Genomic DNA, 9,926 nt, shown 5'->3' on the forward strand with positions numbered 1-9,926 from the left:
TGATCTGCTTTTGAGTCCACCCAGTCGGTTGGTATAACAGCTGGGAATACAAAACTACACGAGATCACCGTGTCTCGTAACAGTAAGACTCTGCCAGCATGGACTCAGTAGAGAATAAAGCTTTAAAGCAGGCTATTGTAAACCAGGGGACCCGCTTAGGGGAGCATGAGGAGGCGCTTACCCAATTTGCCCAACGCATGCAGGAGTTAACGTTGGTAGTCCAACAGTTAACTTCCCCACCCAAGGAAGAGACTCCTTCTGTCTCCACTGCTCAACCACCCGCCTCTGTGCAGGACGTCATGCTACCAGCCCCTGTGCGGTTCAGTGGTGAACCAGGGGCATGCAGGGGATTCCTGCTTCAGTGTTCGCTGACGTTCCAGCTAGCACCCGCTCGGTTCCCCACTGAAGGAGCTAAGGTCGCCTATATGATCTCGCTCCTTTCGGACAGGGCATTAATCTGGGCTACCGCCCTGTGGGAAAGCAAGTCTCCGGACTGCAGTACCGTGGCGGATTTTACCGCAGCTATGAAACGGACCTTCGACAGTCCGGTACGTGGTGCCGAAGCAGCCTCGGCACTTTTGAACGCCCGGCAGGGTTTACTTTCGGTCGCCGACTATACCATCTCCTTCCGCACTTGGGCAGCGGAGAGTGGGTGGAACCCGGAAGCTCTGATGGCCGTTTACCAACAGGGGCTTAATGAGGAGCTTAAAGACCTCTTGGCTACCAGAGACGCTCCCACCAGTTTGGAGGACCTGTATGAGGTCACTACCAGACTTGACAATCGCTTACGAGAACGCCGGCGAACCAGTAAGAAAACCTTACGAACCCTGGCCCCAGTGGAGCCTCCGGTCCGTCCCCGACTAACAGATTTGGCTGAAGGGGGCGAGCCGATGCAGATCGGGCGTGCTCACCTGACCCCGCAAGAGGCGGAACAGCGCCGCCAAGGGGGGCGGTGTATGTACTGCGGGGATGCGACTCACAAACTGGCTAAATGCCCAGTCAGGCCAGTAAAAAGCCAGGCCTACCCCCGGTAGGGGGCCCCAGGGTAGGCCCAGTTTTAGGTCCCAAGTCCAGTGGGTTATTCCTCCCTGTCACGTTGAGTTGGGAAAATTCACACACTGAAAAAAGGCTGCAGGCCTTTGTAGATTCTGGGGCTGCAGGTAATTTCATGGACCTTTCGATGGCCCTTGAACTCGGACTGCCTATGGAACCTTTGGTGACACCACTGCCGGTGGCGGCCATCGATGGATTTCCACTCCGGTCCGGGTCCATTAAAAGACAGACCAAACCCATTACTGTGAGTGTGGGTCAACATTCGGAATCGCTTTCATTTTTTCTGACGCAAGCACCGGATTTGCCGATCATCTTGGGGTTTCCCTGGTTGGTCAGGCACAACCCCCAAATCGACTGGCTCTCCAAATCCGTCCGACACTGGGGTTCATATTGTCGGGACTCCTGTTTGGCTCCCAGGGGTAACCCTGGCAACCGCCCTCCTGAGCCGGTCGATTTGAGCAAGGTTCCGGGGGCCTACCATGACCTCCAGCAGGTCTTTAGCAAACGCAAAACGGAGGTGCTACCCCCCCATCGCTCATTTGACTGCGCTATCGACCTACTTCCCGGCACATCTCCCCCTAGGGGGCGCCTTTTCTCCCTCTCTGGACCCGAGAGAGCAGCCATGGATAAGTATATTCAAGAAGCCTTAGCCCAAGGTTTTATCCGGCCTTCCTCCTCTCCCGCGGGAGCAGGTTTCTTTTTCGTAGGGAAAAAGGATGGGGGTCTAAGACCTTGCATCGACTACAGGGGCCTCAATAAGATCACAGTCAAAGACCGATATCCCTTACCCCTTATGACGTCGGCCTTTGAGACACTACAGCAAGCGTCTGTGTTTACTAAGCTAGACCTTCGCAGTGCCTACAACCTCGTGCGCGTTAGACCAGGCGACGAGTGGAAGACAGCATTCATCACCCCGACCGGCCTCTATGAGTATCTAGTCATGCCCTTTGGGTTGATGAATGCACCAGCCGTCTTCCAGCGCCTGATCCACGAGGTCCTCCGAGAGACCCTTGGTCGCTACGCTTTTGTATATCTGGATGACATTCTCATCTTCAGCAAATCTGTGAAAGAACACGTAGGCCATGTACGAAGAGTCCTGCAGCTGCTTTTCGAGAACCACCTCTTTGTTAAATTAGAGAAGTCTCAGTTCCACGTGCCTGAGGTCCACTTTTTAGGTTTTGTCGTCTCCCAGGGCAGGCTGGCCATGGATCCCGCCAAACTCAAGGCGGTGGCTGAATGGCCACGCCCAACCTCCATCCAGCTGGTCCAACGAGTTTTGGGTTTTACCAATTTCTATCGGCGGTTTGTTAGAGGCTTTGGCTCCATAGCAGCCCCTCTAACGGCCCTTACCCGTAAAGGGCCAGGACCATTTCAGTGGACAGACGAAGCTCAAAAGGCATTCGACGAACTGAAGCGCAGACTGATTTCGGCACCCATCCTCCACCTGCCTGACCCCCAACTTCCTTTTTTAGTAGAGGTCGACGCCTCAGAGGTAGGAGTTGGGGCAATTCTTTCCCAACGCTCAGGCGTGGATAAAAAACTCCATCCCTGTGCCTACTTCTCCCATCAACTGACCCCCACGGAGCGCAATTATGGGGTAGGGGACAGAGAGCTCCTGGCGGTCAAGATGGCGCTCGAAGAGTGGAGGCACTGGCTTGAGGGGGCCAAACATCCGTTCTTGGTCTGGACGGACCACAAAAACCTTGCCTACATTCAGGAAGCCAAACGACTAAACCCCAGGCAAGCCCGCTGGACGTTATTTTTTAGTCGTTTTGACTTCACTCTCTCGTACCGACCTGGCACCAAGAATGCCAAACCCGACGCCCTTTCCAGGCAGTGGGAGGAACCACCACCTAGACCAACACTATCCATCCAAGGCATGTCCCCCTTTGAGTGCCAATTTGGTTATCCACCCCCCCTGTTCCCCGAACAGGAGACTCACTTGGCCACCTCTTCAGCCGGCCGCATGGTACGTCGCTGCAGATCCACCTGGCGACGCGCTCGGGCAGTTCTAGTAGACAAAACTGCCTCAAGAAAGAACACGGCAGATCGTAAGAGGAGGTTGGCGAGCACCTTCCGCCCGGGCCAAAGAGTCTGGCTAAGCGCCAAAGACCTACCTCTAAAAGTAGGCAAGAAGAAACTGGCACCTCGGTACGTGGGACCCTTCAAAATAGTCCGACGTATCAACCCGGTTTCTTACAGGTTGCAACTCCCACCCTCGTTCAGGATCAACCCAACCTTTCACGTCTCCCGCCTCAAACCTTACCTGTGCTCCCCTGGGACGCGTCCTCCGGAACCCCCCCCTGTTCGCATGGTTGACGGCTCCCCAGCCTACACAGTTAACAGGATACTCGACTCCCGACGAGTCCAAAATCGGGTCCAATATCTGGTAGACTGGGAGGGATATGGCCCGGAGGAACGCTCCTGGGTACCAGCAGCCCGAATCCTCGACCCCGAACTCATTCGGACGTTTAATCAAGATCGAGCAGCCGGCCTGGGGATGTCAGGAGACACCCCTCGGGGGGGGAGTACTGTAAGACACCGCCATCCGCCCACCGCTAGGGGGCGATCGCGCGCTACACCTAGGGCGAGTCAAGCTAATTGACATCACCTGGGCGGCACTTCTTAAAAGGGCTTTGCACGGCTCACTCGGCGCAGAGTCTTGTGTTAAACATTGTTGCCAGACCTCGCCGGTAATTTTCTGTGGGTTTTCGTCGTAAAAGACATTTCCTCTTCTCTCTCTCTCTCGGGGAACGGTTTCCCAAAAAACCCTTTCTCTGTTTCCTTCCTTAACGCCATTCAGGGTGTCCACGTTAGACGTTGAATATTATTCCTTTTAAAAAAACCCTCACACCAGCGTTGAGGTTCCTTTTAGTTCCAGCCAAACTACCCGACGGCCAGCGGGTAGTTTGTTAGTTTTCTTTTCCTGAGTTTGCGCTCCTTTGTTTGTTTTTCTGAGTTCCTTTGTTTCGCTTCCCGCCTGTTTGTAGGCGACTCCCTCATCAAGCGATTCAGGTCGCGGTTTTCTCAGTTCGTTCCGCAGCATAGCGGTTAGAGTGACAGGCCCTCGCCCCGACGTCCGGGGATCGAGACTGCACGTTTTGTGTTTTCCTTACTCAGATCGTGCTTGCCACCGATCTCATTTACTTTATCCGCGTTTTTGTTTCTTTTCTTTTATCATACGCTCAGTCCTCGTGTGTATATTCATATCCCGCAATATCTCAGTATCCGCCGCCTAGCGGACCTTCGCTTCATAAACGCTCAGTCACAAGCACTCATTACTCCTCCATAGCGCACGGGGACAAGCGCTGCGCATCCACGCCAGCGATCCCGGTTCAAACCCCGCTAACTGCGAGACTTATGATCTGCTTTTGAGTCCACCCAGTCGGTTGGTATAACAGCTGGGAATACAAAACTACACGAGATCACCGTGTCTCGTAACACTTCCCTCAAAATAACTCAATATACAGCCATTAATGTCTAAACCACCGGCAACAAAAGTGAGTACACCCCTAAGAGACTACACCCCTAAATGTCCAAATTGAGCACTGCTTGTCATTTTCCCTCCAAAATGTCATGTGATTTGTTAGTGTTACTAGGTCTCAGGTGTGCATAGGGAGCAGGTGTGTTCAATTTAGTAGTACAGCTCTCACACTCTCTCATACTGGTCACTGAAAGTTCCAACATGGCACCTCATGGCAAAGAACTCTCTGAGGATCTTAAAAGACGAATTGTTGCGCTACATGAAGATGGCCAAGGCTACAAGAAGATTGCCAACACCCTGAAACTGAGCTGCAGCACAGTGGCCAAGATCATCCAGCATTTTAAAAGAGCAGGGTCCACTCAGAACAGACCTCGCGTTGGTCGTCCAAAGAAGCTGAGTGCTTGGCTCAGCGTCACATCCAACTGCTGTCTTTGAAAGATAGGCGCAGGAGTGCTGTCAGCATTGCTGCAGAGATTGAAAAGGTGGGGGGTCAGCCTGTCAGTGCTCAGACCATACGCCGCACACTACATCAAATTGGTCTGCATGGCTGTCACCCCAGAAGGAAGCCTCTTCTGAAGTCTCTACACAAGAAAGCCCGCAAACAGTTTGCTGAAGACATGTCAACAAAGGACATGGATTACTGGAACCATGTCCTATGGTCTGATGAGACCAAGATTAATTAGTTTGGTTCAGATGGTCTCAAGCATGTGTGGTGGCAATCAGGTGAGGAGTACAAAGATAAGTGTGTCATGCCTACAGTCAAGCATGGTGGTGGGAATGCCATGGTCTGGGGCTGCATGAGTGCAGCAGGTGTTGGGGAGTTACATTTCATTGAGGGACACATGAACTCCAATATGTACTGTGAAATACTGAAGCAGAGCATGATCTCCGGAAACTGGGTCGCAGGGCAGTGTTCCAGCATGATAATGACCCCAAACACACCTCTAAGACGACCACTGCTTTATTGAAGAGGCTGAGGGTAAAGGTGATGGACTGGCCAAGCATGTCTCCAGACCTAAACCCAATAGAACATCTTTGGGGCATCCTCAAGCGGAAGGTGGAGGAGCGCAAAGTCTCGAATATCCGCCAGCTCCGTGATGTCGTCATGGAGGAGTGGAAAAGCATTCCAGTGGCAACCTGTGAAGCTCTGGTAAACTCCATGCCCAGGAGAGTTAAGGCAGTTCTGGGAAATAATGGTGGCCACACAAAATATTGACACTTCAGGAACTTTCACTAAGGGGTGTACTCACTTTTGTTGCCGGTGGTTTAGACATTAATGGCTGTATATTGAGTTATTTTGAGGGAAGAATAAATTTACACTGTTATATAAGCTGCACACAGACTACTTTTCATTGTGTCAAAGTGTCATTTTGTCAGTGTTGTCCCATGAAAAGATATACTTAAATATCTGCAGAAATGTGAGGGGTGTACTCACTTTTGTGATACACTGTATATATATATATATATATATATATATATATATATATATATATATATATATATATATATATATATATATATATATATATATATATTCATATGCTGAGTCATCTGTTAACCTTCATCTGAAACCTTTCCTTCCCCATGGAAATGAAGCGGACGGAAATTAAAATTAAATAAATTCACATGGATGTGGCAGTATGTCAGCTGGTACCCTGTACCCTGTCCCACTTCTTCCCCCAGTCACCCTGCTGTCTGTGGTTGGCCAGCTGGTGCTCACAGTAACACAGCTGCGAGGTGCCTGAGACAATTTGTGAACGCCAACACTCAGGAAGCTATTACATCTGCTGTGCCCCCCCCCCCCCCCCCCACCCCCCCTTCCCCACCCACACTCACACACACACTTTTTTTTTTTTACAGTGTGTAAACATTTGGGTTTTCATTTAGATGAGTTTTTTTGTGTTTGAGAACAGCAGTGTCGCTGTATCTTGTCAGTAATTGGCATTAGTCCATCTGCCATGGAAAGTCAGAGGTCATGGGCCTTTTATTGATTCAATGCTACAACAGCCTTTATCTTTGTCAATAAAACTTAATTACCAGTCATTAAAACTGGTCTGGATTTAATTTGCTCAAGTAATTAATGTTGGCTTCTGCATGCAATTACTGCACAGTTAATTGCATGAGAGATTTATGATATGTGCACATGGAATATACAAAATAAACATATTAACATATATTTAAATAAATGAGATAAGGAGAAGGGAGATAGATAGATAGATAGATAGATAGATAGATAGATAGATAGATAGATAGATAGATAGATAGATAGATAGATAGATAGATAGATAGATAGATAGATAGATAGATTTTCACTGCAGATAGTATGCACCCAGGATTTTTTTTCTTTTCAGATTCATCATCTTTTGTTAATATACTTGTTAACATTTTATGTCTGCAACACATTTCAAAAAAGTTGGAACCAGGGCAATTTAGGGCTAGTAATTAGGGAAAAAAAATTAATGGTCAATTAATGATGTGATTTTAAACAAGTGATGTCAACAGGTGATTGAAATGATGATTTGGTACAAAAGTTAATATCAACAAAAAGCTTTGACAAGGATTTGTTTGTTAATAATGCATGACAAAACTATTGAAATGTTTCAAAACAATGTTCCTCAAAGAAAGATTGGAAGGGATTTGCATATTGCATTCTCCCTCTACAGTGCATAATATTATTAAATAATTCAAGGAATCTGGAGGAATTTTAGTGCATAAAAGGAAAGAGTGCAGGCCTAAGCTGAATACTTGTGATCTCTAATCCCTCAGACGGCACTGCATCAAGAACCGTCTTTCATCATTAGCTGACATAACCACACAGACAAGGGATTACTTTGGCAAACCTTTATTATGCACTACAATACGATGTTAATTATGTACAGAAGCGGCATTGACTTCTCTGTGCCCAGAGGCATCTGGGATAAATCATTACACAGTGTAAACGTGTATTGTGTTCAGACGAATCAGCATTCCAGATATTTTTAGGAAGAAATGGACGCTGTGTGCTCCTTACCAAAGACAAAAAAGATCATCCAGGCTGTTATTAGCAACAAGTCTGTGATGGTATGTGTGTCAGTGCCCTTGGCAAAGATAATTTACACTTCTGTGATGGCAGCATCCAGGGACGTCCATGAATTTTTCAACAACACAATGCAAAACCACATGTTTCACACATTACAAAGGCATGGCTGCGAAGGAAGAGTGTACGGGTACTGGACTGGCCTGCCTGCAGTCCCAAATATCCCCAACTGAGAATGTGTGGAGAATTATGAAACAAAATATGTGACAACAAACCCATACGGTTACACACTTTAAGACGTGTTGGCAGAAAGAATGGGACAAAATAACACCTGAAACACTTCAGCGCCTGATATCGGTAACAAAACATCTTTTAAGTGTCGTTAGAAGGATGGTAACATTACAAGTTTTTAATAAGCACCACATACATTTAGCAGCTTGTAGGCAAAATGCAAAAAACATAGCAGCGATATAAGAATTTTAATGTACGTATATGAATCTTAATTTAAATATGTACAGTATGTAGTTGAAACATTAAATAGTTTTGTCTTTGCATGGTTGTGTGTATGGTTTAATTCAATAAACTCTTAAGTGTGTATGCTTTAGCTTCTTTACTTGTGTATGGTATGCTGTAGGACATGCACATCCATCTCTACACACCCATGCTGTGTGTGGTCCAGCTCTTTTACAACGGCCCATAAAATCAGCACTGTGATTATTCTATTTGAGGAGCGTGTCTGTGCGCCCAGGGCTGGGCGTAATGATACAGCAAAGGGCAGGATGGGGGGGGGGGGGGGGGGGGGGGGGGGGTGTAGATATTCTCAATAATAGCCCTTCATCTTGTGAGGTTTATCAAGGGTAGTATAACAGAAACTGTCCAAAGCCAATCAAAATGGAGCAAGGAGGGCAATTTTACACACCCGCAAGAATGAAAATAAAACCCATGTGTATATATTTAATCAAGGTACACCAATACTGTGCAAGCAAAAAAAATGGGGGCAAATAGCAAATGAATAAACGGCCAAATTAATAGAAACAGAGTATTAAATGAAAGACACAAAAACAAGAAGGATATGGAACGGTCCAAACCTGCTGGTTTTGGCAATATGCAAGCAGAACCCCTACCACACCAATTCGTGCTCATCCCTGGGCATAACTGTGGATTTATGGGCAAATCCAGCACAGGAAAAGGGATGTCATGCTGCCTCTGGAGCAGGTCGCTCTCCCTGGTCGGTTCCCTCGAGGCCCAACAAGGCGTGTTCCCAGGAAAGAATCAGCAGAAAACTGGACTGGACTGAGCGGTCTAGCACTAAGGCTTCAGAGAAATACAAGGTGAAGATAGAGAGATGTGACATATTAGCAACCTTCCATCTTCCAGTGGTAAAAACACACTTTAGCACACCAGAGCTGGGATTTCGAATACATTGGCCTGTTGTTCATATAGGGGTGGTGTATTAAGCCAGACAGGGACTCCTCATAACTGATGCACTACGACCTCTTCTGGCTGATTGATGGCGCCTGCACAGAGGCGGGGAAAGAGTGTCTCTCTGTACACAAGGCTGATTCGCATATATGCACTTGCCTAGTATGGGTGACAAAATGCATACGGCTGCTGCCCACGTGTCGGAGGGGGCGTGGGTTAGCTTTGTTCTGCTCAAATCAGAGCGAGGGTCGGCATTAGTGGAGAGGAAGCGTGACGCAATCAAGCAATTGGATGCTGTAAAAAGTTGGAAGAAAAAGGGGAAAAAATGCAAAACACAATATATATATATATATACATACAGTGTATCACAAAAGTGAGTACACCCCTCACATTTCTACAGATATTTAAGTATATCTTTTCATGGGACAACACTGACAAAATGACACTTTGACACAATGAAAAGTAGTCTGTGTGCAGCTTATATAACAGTGTACATTGATTCTTCCCTCAAAATAACTCAATATACAGCCATTAATGTCTAAACCACCAGCAACAAAAGTGAGTACACCCCTTAGTGAAAGTTCCAGAAGTGTCAATATTTTGTGTGGCCACCATTATTTCCCAGAACTGCCTTAACTCTCCTGGGCATGGAGTTTACCAGAGCTTCACAGGTTGCCACTGGAATGCTTTTCCACTCCTCCATGACGACATCACGGAGCTGGCGGATATTCGAGACTTTGCGCTCCTCCACCTTCCGCTTGAGGATGCCCCAAAGATGTTCTATTGGGTTTAGGTCTGGAGACATGCTTGGCCAGTCCATCACCTTTACCCTCAGCCTCTTCAATAAAGCAGTGGTCGTCTTAGAGGTGTGTTTGGGGTCATAATAATGCTGAAACACTGCCCTGCGACCCAGTTTCCGGAGGGAGGGGATCATGCTCTGCTTCAGTATTT

Source organism: Trichomycterus rosablanca, chromosome 1 (assembly GCF_030014385.1).
Source record: "Trichomycterus rosablanca isolate fTriRos1 chromosome 1, fTriRos1.hap1, whole genome shotgun sequence".
NCBI classification, from domain to species: domain Eukaryota; kingdom Metazoa; phylum Chordata; class Actinopteri; order Siluriformes; family Trichomycteridae; genus Trichomycterus; species Trichomycterus rosablanca.